This window comes from Opisthorchis viverrini (genome assembly GCF_000715545.1).
Source record: "Opisthorchis viverrini unplaced genomic scaffold opera_v5_255, whole genome shotgun sequence".
NCBI classification, from domain to species: Eukaryota; Metazoa; Platyhelminthes; class Trematoda; order Opisthorchiida; family Opisthorchiidae; genus Opisthorchis; species Opisthorchis viverrini.
Genome location: NW_008751911.1, coordinates 121,435 through 132,507, shown reverse-complemented (window position 1 = coordinate 132,507; position 11,073 = coordinate 121,435).

Sequence of the window (11,073 nt, the reverse complement as noted above, 5' to 3'; positions counted from 1 at the left end):
GCCTTTCAGTGGCCTTATAGTCAGTGAACACAAAACTACAAAAAAAGAACGCAATGCGACTCACCCGTTGCGTAAACAAGCGTCTGTGCGACTTTTACCGCTGAACTAAGTTTATATAGAGTAACTGTTGCTCCGAGTCTGTCATCCGCTTGCCTCATGGTGAATTCCTCTCATTTTATGATGTAAGTGGCTCAATGATCACTACGCTTCATGAAGGTTGTACGTTTCCCAGCTGTACATACGTACTAAACAAAATGACCAATGAAATTAAACCCCTCACCCCGTACAATCTGGACGCTCGAGTTTTCCTGGTAGAGCTGGAAGGGGGCGTGTCGACTAGTTGGTTAGACCGAAGAAGGTTGATTAGACATCGTGGACACGTAGCCGCTTGTAGTCGCCTGCGTAAGCTAGGTTCCTTCAACCACCTATTATGATCGAAGACAACACGGTCCTGACATGCTTTGCTAGTTTCATTGCGGAGCTTCCTCTCAATTCCCTGCTATACCTAACCTCAGAACACAGGTCATACACATTATAGCCATGAATAACCTATTCGGGACACTCCATCAATAACTGCACTCAGCCTTCCCACTGAGCCTTCCTGCGACACTGATATGCGCCCTGGTGCCACGTAAACCTGCTTGACGACCTCAGCTTTCGCATCTACCGCTCACAACCATCAACCCCCCACTTCCACATTCGGGCACTTATCTATCCCACCTCTGACCACGATTACGCCAACGCAATTCACCGCTGACATGACAGATTCTATATCTTACCAGGGCTGCAATCGAAGGTCTTCTTCCCAAAACTCCCTAATTTAATGACACACTGTTTCCCCCACAAGAGCACTTCCTCAAGCTGGTGTCCTAACCCACTCTCCCGCACTAAATTTTCGAATTCCTGTTATTCGTCTACAAATCTAGTTATACTCCGTATGGTATATATATACACCTGCGCCCTCCACACCATGCACGCCTGGTCTTCGGGAGGGTCCCTAACCCATGAACATCGTCTTAATCATTATCAAGCTCCGCCCCTGGCAACTCACATACCATTCGGCTGAGATCCCAACGTAGCAGTTGCCTACACAACCACCGCCTCCGCCTTCTTCTAAGCCACACGCAGCTCACCTATCCGACCCTTGTAAAGTACATCAAACTATACGCACCACGTGCTCAGAACAGCCCCGTATCCATATCGACCAGCAGTAAGCTCTGGCCCTTGTCCGCTCCCACCACCTTGCCTACCTTGTCTGGTCCAAACTCCATTTCAGTTACCGTCCATTCCTCCTCAGCCACCGCTATTTCCTTCGCCCTATCCTTAATTGCTGATTCAGAAGATGATGGGGTCAACAACTTCCGTTCAGCTGCTTGCTCTCTTCTTACTTAACCTGATACTGCACCTCCTCTCATGTGTTCAGATATATTCAACCAATAATCTACCTAACTGCCACCAGCGCCGAATATTCCTGCTCGGACTCCAAACACATGCTCAATAATATTCGCTTCGTGTTACATGACCTCCACTTATCAAGTACCAAATACTACCGTGAGTGATGTTAATAACTTGCTTCCTAGAACTGTTTGCTCTCTAACGAGCTAGCCAATAATGCCGCTTAATGCTCGCTCGTTACTGTCAGAGGTTCATTGTTTACGAGCCCAGTGTTGAAACTGCGGACACAGCAATTTCGATCTCTGAATATATTATTCACGCTTTGACATGAGGAACTCAAGGAGCGGCTGCGCCATCTATTCCGAACCGGATTTGGCTTAACTCATATTGATGCTCCTACCCTGAATGGCATTCCAAAGGCCATCTGGATCTCTACAGAACAGAAAAACGACCTCCACAAGTTGTATTATACTACCACTAGCCTCCTCCCCCTTTACTGCGGACTTGTTCTGTTTTATCTACACTGCACGTGCTCTACCTCACTCGCCTGATTTCGTGCTGTGTGATTTCAACCTACCGGATATTTCCTAGTCTCAGATTACGGGCCTCGCTCATTACGCCGCGCTGCTTGCTCAACTTAGTGTAAAAAGTTGGTCGCATATTGTACATAAACACACTCCTGGCTTAGATACCCCGGACCCAATATTCTCAAACAGTGGTACTCCGGTTACAGCTGCAGTTAGTCCACGATATCAGCTGATCAGGAGTCCTTGGGGTATCTCTCGAATGCCGATGAGAGAGCACCGTCCGCAAAACCCCTTCTTGCTGCAACTTACTCCGCCGACTGTTCCGTGAACAACATACCCCAAAAGTTTACCCCAAAAAAGTTTACCCCAAAAAGTTTACCCCAAAAGTTCCAGGGAAGTGTGCCTTATCACGTATCCTGTCAAAAAATTAGACCACGTGAACTCTTACATCGCTATCTGCTACCCTCTGATGTTTGCTACTCTAATGTTTGCAATGCCCACCGCTTCCATCGATGTGCAAAGTCATGGCTCCTTCCGTCATAACTAGTATTGCACCGCACAAAAACCAACTCTTTGGACCACACAAAACACGCCTGCCCAACTGCCATCAGGAACTGACGCACGAAAAATAAACAAAGATATTTATCTTATAAAATCCCTAACCTTCCACTATTAGCATACAATGCTGGCACCCAAAGCCATTTTCACCATGCACCACTTGTTAACTGCAGCTGCTAACAGCACCTTGAGGACAGGCGACCATTTCTTCTGCATTCGCTTTCCCTCATGGATTAGGAGATTGTCCAACTCACGTAATAACTTCCATCTTGGAACTCCATTCTAGTCAGTCCCTATATGTTCGATTTTCCTTAGCACAGCAATACTCCGGGTGTTTATTTCCATTTGTCCTATGTCCCTGGTAATATTATAGCGTATATTGGCAAGTGAAGCCAGTCCTTGATTGCTAGGCTAATGACAACAGATCTATCCCTATTCTGTCCCATTTATTTGCTTGTTGCCACCACTAATTGTGGCAAACATTCAGTTTGTCCTCGATTGTTAGATTTAATCTTATCCCATGCCCCCTAAAATTCACCAGGCTCTACTAATATCATCTAACTCACTCTCCTTCCTAAGTTTCGACAATTGGTGCCATCTGCTATGGAGGCCATGGATGACCGTCATCCTTTTCAGTCTGTGCTTTACATCCGAGAGGATCCCCATCCGGGCCAAAGAAATACCTGCGATCTTAATTTGGCTTCGTTTCGACTTTCCGGATTCCCTTGACAAACACAACAAATCCCGCTGCTTCCGTAATTACAAAATCAGGCCAAACACCTCATGATCCTGGTCATAAACGAAACATTCCAAGGCCCCAAGGTTTTAGTAGTGTTTTTGGGTTTTAGTTCAAACTGACTGCCTAGGTCGTGGCCACCCTTCCGCTTCACCAGATCTGTTCCTCTGGTTCCTCATTTTCCTCACTTTCAAGGTTGCTCAAAACGTGCCAGGCAATGTGCCTGTTCATTGCCCGCTCGTTTTTATTTGGATGCCACCTTGAAATGTTCACCTGAAGCTCCTAGCTTGATATTTCTCCCAAAAGAAAGAATCTGCGTTCCCACGACCATGCCGATTAGGTATGACGAAGTCTAAATGGGATAATGTCCACCGTTTATCACACTGTCACTCTCCCGCGCAACCCGCAATAGTGTTACATCCCGCCAGTCGTCCTTTTATTCCGACCGTAACATTATGGTCATGCCTGACGGGACGCCATCACCCATTTGGGAATAAACATTGTCATCGTTAAATGTCAAGGCAATGGGCGATAACATCATGTTCCGGGTGTATTGTTTGTAGGCGGGTGAATTCATATCCACAGAATGTCCTAAACATCATCTCCGCATAAATATTGGGGCTTTAGCCCTTGAGTATATTTTGAAGTGAAATTGTGCTCCAGACGCTCTAGCTGTTGCGTTTTTGTGGCTGGTTTGCCCAAAACCGGAGTCTTATGTATATGGTAATGTCTAATATCGCCCCATTTTTTGAAAACACTAGAAATTTCTTTGCCACGTGGACTTAGAAGCTTTATGCCTTCGGAAAACTAAAAGGATCTGGTGCCGTCGATTTGTTGGAATGAGAAATTCTAGAAATTTCTGCGCGCCGAGTGAAGCAAGATACCGAATGATCATCTAGACGTGGTCATTCAACTTAGTGCCGAACACTGTGATGTTCCGCACCGATTACTTCCAAACTCTGCTGTCCTCACTTCAAGCAAAACGACAAATTACTGATTGCGTTCGACTGCGCTGAGGTATCCGGTGGAAATGTCTTTTCCAAAGACCCACATATGTTTATTTAGATTCCCTGAAAATATGAGCTAGTTGGGCTGACATTCAGGAAATTTCCATATGAACTCATGCAACCATTATAAATAAATCAAGGTAGGTAGCTGGGCTAAGGATGCAATGTGTAAAGTGGGTTCATTCTTCTCCTGGTAGCATAACACTACACAACGCAATACCAATTTTTAACAATTCTATCGCCTAAAATGACCTACCAGAGCTTTGGGATAGTTATTTCACGAAGAGGCTGGAATCTCCGCGAGTTTTTCACTCCGGTGTGTTATAAAAGGCTTACAGTACTGAACGTCCTATAACCACGCCTTTTTCCACGTAAATTTGTAGCTTCTCTATGACAGATTTTTACCGTCGCGTTGTACAATGATGATAACCGTGATGATAAAACCTCATCAACCGGAGAGCGACCACCCAGCCAATGACTCTCCTTCCGCGAAGATTTTGTTCAGCAACAATTTACTTCGGACGAACTAACAACCACCGCCCTGCTAAAATCCTGAACACAATCCGTAAGGAATGTGCAGTATGTCGCAAAAGGTTCGGCGGGGCAATGCAATCCATGTCGTCTGCAAACATCGCGCCAGATGCTGCTTTTTGTGGTTGGATATTTGGTAGCATCTGTTTAACAGTTCAAAGTAGGCAACTGTGTTTTGGTCACCGCCTGCCTCTGCTATTACGAAATTGTATCCACAGTGGTGGCTATTTTATATAGGTTTGTTTTTTCCATTACACAACGAAATGCTCGGTTTTCACTTAGCTTTGACTATAACATTTAGGGCTCTTTTAATAGGTTTGTTTTTTCCATTACACAACGAAATGCTCGGTTTTCACTTAGCTTTGACTATAACATTTAGAGTGCGAATCATATTTTGGAGCAAACGATTCAAGGTTTCGAGCCGATAGTTATGAAAAGTCCACGTGGTAGGTAGCATAGGAATTAGGCGATGGGTTTTTACATGCACTTGTTGAAGGCAATTCATTCGCCCCCACTTTCGGGTTGTTCAAGATCTTGCGGCGTCCTTAGCGTTGCAGTCAGCGCGGCTCTTGGATCATGCTGCTAAATCTGGGTCACTGAGTCAAAGATTAGGTGTAAAAATTGGCTGTTGTATTGTGCGTCCTCGTAGCACTACACAGAGCACACTGCAAGGGCAATTTCTAGTCGGAAGATGTCGCAAATAAAAATCAAGCCGGTACAAACTATTCCAAATTCAGAAAAACCGCCAGGACATATGTTCATCAATAGAAGCAACGCAGTAGTTTGTTGGTTAAACCCCTTAACCGAATGCATTCAGAAAGTAAATGATGCCAAATTATTCCTTGAAACGTCGTGCCAGCGTAGCTGACGGAGCAAAGGGAAAGTTGGTACCAAGCATCACGTTGGAATTGCCCGTTTACCGAACTAATCAATATCACTCATCAAACTTGTTTGATAAAATTCACGCGAGTTTTCGATGTGCAAAACTGACTAGCAGTCATTACCATACCGCGTAAGATAATGATGATGAAATGCGGCTGTTTGCCACCAGATTAGGTTGTCATTAATAGTTTAGGCCTCCTAAACAGTAATTCGGATGTTGTGCCTACATCAGAAGATTTCATATTTATTGTTTAAGCAGCTGCACACTTCATTCTGATATGCTTGCAATCAATGGTCATTTGCCAAATAAGCCGAATGAAATGGCTGTGGGGATTTCAACTCAAATGTTGTCACACTGGGAAGGTAGAACTGATCATAACTTCATAGAAGTGTTCAGCCGGTTGGAAAATGCATTAGTAATATAAGTACATCGTCACGATTTTTAGGTGCATTTTCCATCGTTAACTATTCTAGGTTCATTGATTTGTTGTTCACAGTTGAACCACACTCGCGCCGGAATCAGCAACGTCTAGCAGCTCTGGAAATTCCCTCAGGGAAGCGTCTTCACATAGTCATTTACCGAAACACGCATTCCGGCTAGACCATTTCGATGTGCAGTATCAGACACGGCAATATCCCCAGTTCTGGCAAGATAACTTTGGTTCGCACCTCATGATCAGTCGTGTATTTACTGCTTGAGGATAAGTTTAGCTCTGGGATATTGTCTGACATTGACTACTACCACTAGGCTATGGTTTAGAGTTTATAGGGAAATGGGAAAAACAACATTCGTACGTTGAAGCAAATGGGTTTCTGACAGTGTGAAATGGTCAGTATGTTAAAGCGTTGTAAGCACGATGGCTGGCGATCATCGGTCCGTTCGAATGGGGAATTGTGAGCAATCGTGTGAAGCCTGCTTCTTAAAATTTAGACAGCTTATCTGGGAAGGCCGGTTCTATCGTAGACAGTCATTAGCAGTCTTTTTGAGGCTGCTCAACACGAAGCTGTCAAACTCACCGATTATCGCTGTACTGTTTCCCCTCAACTACAGCTAAATCAGAGGTAAACATCCAGTGTACTTTGTTTTTGGACACCCTTGGGACTAATAAACTCATCTCTCTAGGTATTCGACCTTGGGATCTGTGTGTACACAGCGCGTTACACAAAATTTACTCCGAATGTTATGCGCACGCTATGTAAGCACCAGCGCACAGTGATTCTCCGAAGTCAGAAGTTCACGATAATTTATGTGAATGGAAGACAGAAAGAAAAACTCATGCGCCGAAGCCCAGCAAGCGAGGTTATACATCACCCATATTTACATATAAAACAATTAAACTGGCAGACATCATAGACTACACGAGCAATGCGGCGAGGTTACTGTGTTGTTTTCGTGAATATTGATGGTACTTTGTGTCCTGATTTTTGGACTTCGGCCCTTGAGTATTCCATTCTTAAGAAGATGAAAGAGTTTTTCACCTACATCAAATTTCATAAAGCATATTGCATTTGGATAATCACAGATTCCAAAGATCTTGGATCCTACGCTGCAGATGCACGCTCTTGCCTTATCTCTCAGGATAATTACGCCCTTTCTACCTTACCATTCTCACCGTGTGTGATCGCTCTAGTCTTTGAACCTATTCCTCTAGAGGTTCCACATTGCGACCGATCTCGAGCCACCAATGAATGTCTAGGAACGTTTGTCTGACTTCACTGCCTTTAACTCTGCCTTTAACTCTGAGTTTTGTATGGACATGTAAAATGTGGCGCTGAGCTTCGCGTATGGGAGTGTGGTGTGGTGTGAACAAATATTTGTACACCACAAATAAATTATTCGACGTAAACTGTGCTCTCAAGTGTTCCATTTGAAAGTATTCATCAGGTTGCTAGCGGTTTCGGCGGTCACATAGGCCTGACCATTTCACAGTGACTGATGTTTCTGTCGTTATTGGTACTGCCATACCATCCACCCTGGTGAGCCACAGTCCCCGACTTTCCAACGAGGCCTATACAGAATCTGAGTCGCAGGAAAAGGGTTTTCCGGATGCAGGAGACCCACGTCAGTGCCCCTGGTGGAAGTGATTTTGATCGTGATTAAACAAATCGCCATAGAAATATCACCAGACAGTCAGCTACCATTTATGGCAACAACCAAAAGGGCGTACCATATGGTACGAAATCCCTTATGTTCTGCCTTAAGTCATCTCGAGTGCACCACCATTGTGGGAGGGTGGACAACTTACAAGCTGACACACCCGCCTCGAGAAAAAGTATCCCATTTACCATCTTCCAGTCTGATGTTAAACAAACATCATGAGTTGCGCAGTCAACCTGCAGAACTACTGCACCGGTATAAACAAACGCCACTGAACTTTACAGTATTGGCCGAACTTTTGATGATCCGTGAAATTCTGGACTCAGAATTACATTTGCTTATGCAAAGAGACAGACATCCAGAGCTCGCAGAGCACTGAGCTCCCAACTAATCTACCATTTTGAGGTTCAACTGAAGCACATTGTTCCACAGCCGGTCTGTTTACAGTGACAAATGCATAACGACAAGCGTACGTCGCCGTACAATAGGAGCGGCAATCAATTATTCTGGGATTATGGTAACAGTTTTGGGGTTTTGCGGGATAGGTATTTTGTTCATAGTCACATGGCTCTCGTTTGTACGGTCGTCCTTCTGTTCTGGCGTAATTATTTCGGTGAGTCCACACTAAAGTTTCGCTCTTACTAGAGCTCATCGGCAGTTCATATCCAGTGGGCGGAATTCGAACCCCGGACATCTGACATGCGAGGCGAGCGTGTAATCACTACTCCACCAAGGTACATTGGACGCATCTGAATTTTCACGTCTGAACACACTTGAGCGATGTGATCGGTGTGCCCGAGCGAAACTAAAATCCAATGCTTCCCTTTGGTGTGGACTCACCGGAATAATTAAGGACAGGAGGACGACTGTTCAAACGATAGTGATTATGGTAACTTTCTGAGTCACATCTATGAAACGCTCACAACTAATGGTAATAGCTTCCTCCATTTCCTAGTGGCCCATTGCCTTGCGGGCACGTTTTCGAACAAAAAACTCCTATCAAACCGTTCATTGCTTCCGTCTACATGCAATGGACTCTCATTTAACTAAAGCTGCTTCACCACTCTGTTCTTGCTGGACCCTGTCTTTATCAGCAAAAGTGTGGTTATTTAATCTACCACCCACCAGACATCATTCGGACGGAATTCGTGCGTCATTTTAGGCTCGAGAAATACTAACTGAATGCCTGAAAATTCCAAGTCGCATTCCAAATGGAGACTAATTCCCCCTGTCAAGGTGAGAGAAGGCGTCGGGGTCAGAGAACAGATGTAAAGTTGGGAACTAGAGACGGTCTAGAGATAGCAAAAATGCTCTGTGCAAATTGACTCTTTGCATGCCAGAGGTAGGATATCTCTCGTAATTCACTTGGCTCATTCATGTTCTCGTGTCTGTTTGAAATACGTCGAGTTAAGATCCAAATTGCCTTAGTTGCCCTTTTATATTTTACTCTTTTTTGGGGAGATACAGTCTCGTCTGCTGAAACTGTGTTTGACTATAAATAGATTTGTGGCCAGCTGGGACATGTCAAAGACTATTGCGGATGCCATATCGCCACATAGTTTCTGAATGCGTTTCATTATTTTTGGAAAGTTGTCTCTCTGACGGATGTTACAGCAGTTGAGTTTTGTATCAAAAGTCGTGCCAAACTTGGCGGTTGTCTTAAAACTTCATGCAGGCTGCTAGTGTATATATGTGCGTTTTTTGTCCACAGTTGACGATGATACCAAGGTCGAGGGCTGCTAATATCCAAAAGAATCTCACACTAGCGACACACGGTGTTTTCATCCTCACTACGTTACACAAATCTTCCCTGAAAATATAACTGGGAAGCTCACGCACAGTTAGTTATTTAGCATTGCAAAGTTTGGTTCCTGGCGCCAGTTGTTCCTATCCCTTGAGGATGTCAGCAAAAATCGATATAAGGAGCATGGTTAATATATTTCAGTTGATACCAAACGACCATAATTATTCCAAATAATAATTATTATTGCATGTCAGTGTCTTGCGCATACCAGCTCGACCTGGTGGAACTGTATAATGGTCGTCATCTTCTTTATCCATTTCACTCTTAACTGCCGTTTCCAACCTAGCAAAACTTGAACGTCACATAGGATCGTTTATCGCGTGGACAAATTCCAAAGTAGCTATGAAAACATGGGAACTTGCAAAATCAAGACAACACAGTGCCGAATCTTTCTGACAATACCCGAACCTATTTTGGCCCGGAATTTCCGTGTGTTCTCAAAAGTTAAACTATTAACGCTGATTTGTCGTGATTGTTCCATCTCATATGCTATTTTTTCAGTCAGCGTTGCGACTGTTAAGTTCCAAAAAGAATGATATTTTACAGGTTCAAGCTACTAACCATGTCAAGTGTAGTATCTTCAACAAAGGCTCTCAGGATTGACCTATCACTTACGTTTATATCTTTAACCTTCAATGTGTTAGCTCACCCATAAATTTGCGCAGCACGGTACAGTTTACTTGCATGGTGATTTGTTTCTTTGAAAATCAATGGGAGACCAATACGCTCGTTATGCTTCCAAAGGCATCTCGTTGCAAACCGGAGATGCCTTGAACTTAGTAAAGCAACAGGTAAAATTTTTGAGTGGTCTAGAACAACCTCTCCCATGTTTCGCAAGTTACCAATAAACGTCTTTTATCCGCTTATTGGACTTTGTGCGGGCAAAAATACCTGAACTTTCCGGTTTTCCTATTCATCTTGTGTCGCCGAAACTCCTGGAGAGCAATAATCAATTTGCTCTTTGGTTACGGTTGCTATTTCTCTCAGGTGGGCACCTTACCATGTAAGCCCCAAAGTCTGCCAAAATTGGCAGGCGAGTGTATGGATAACAACCAATTATCACGAACAAATATTGGATCTTTGACTTTGCACTGAGCAGCGAATCACTGCACCGCATTTAGCTAGGGTTTCAAGGATGTGGTCGGAATGCTGACCAAAGATTTTGGCGCCATGGCGCTTTGAAAAGTCGGGTGTGTTTAATCTGGTCCTCATAAATCCGGGCTTCATCTTTATCTCGAAGTACGTTGCTTTACAAACTGCTCGGTATAGTTTTCGATCAACTGATCGAGCTGCTTACCAGGCCTGATAAAGCTTTTATGTCAAGTGCGAAAATCTGACCAGTAAAAAACTACCGATTTTTTACCGAGCTTTTCGTAAACCATGCTCGATATAGTCTTGTTTCAGAGTTTTGTTGACAAAATGCTGCATCCGGACTCTCATTAGTAAAGATTTTACAAGACTACTGGCCAGAGGTTTCTACTTCGTGTCTAGAAGGCTGTGGAATTTATTTTGTTGACACGACGTATATAGTATGT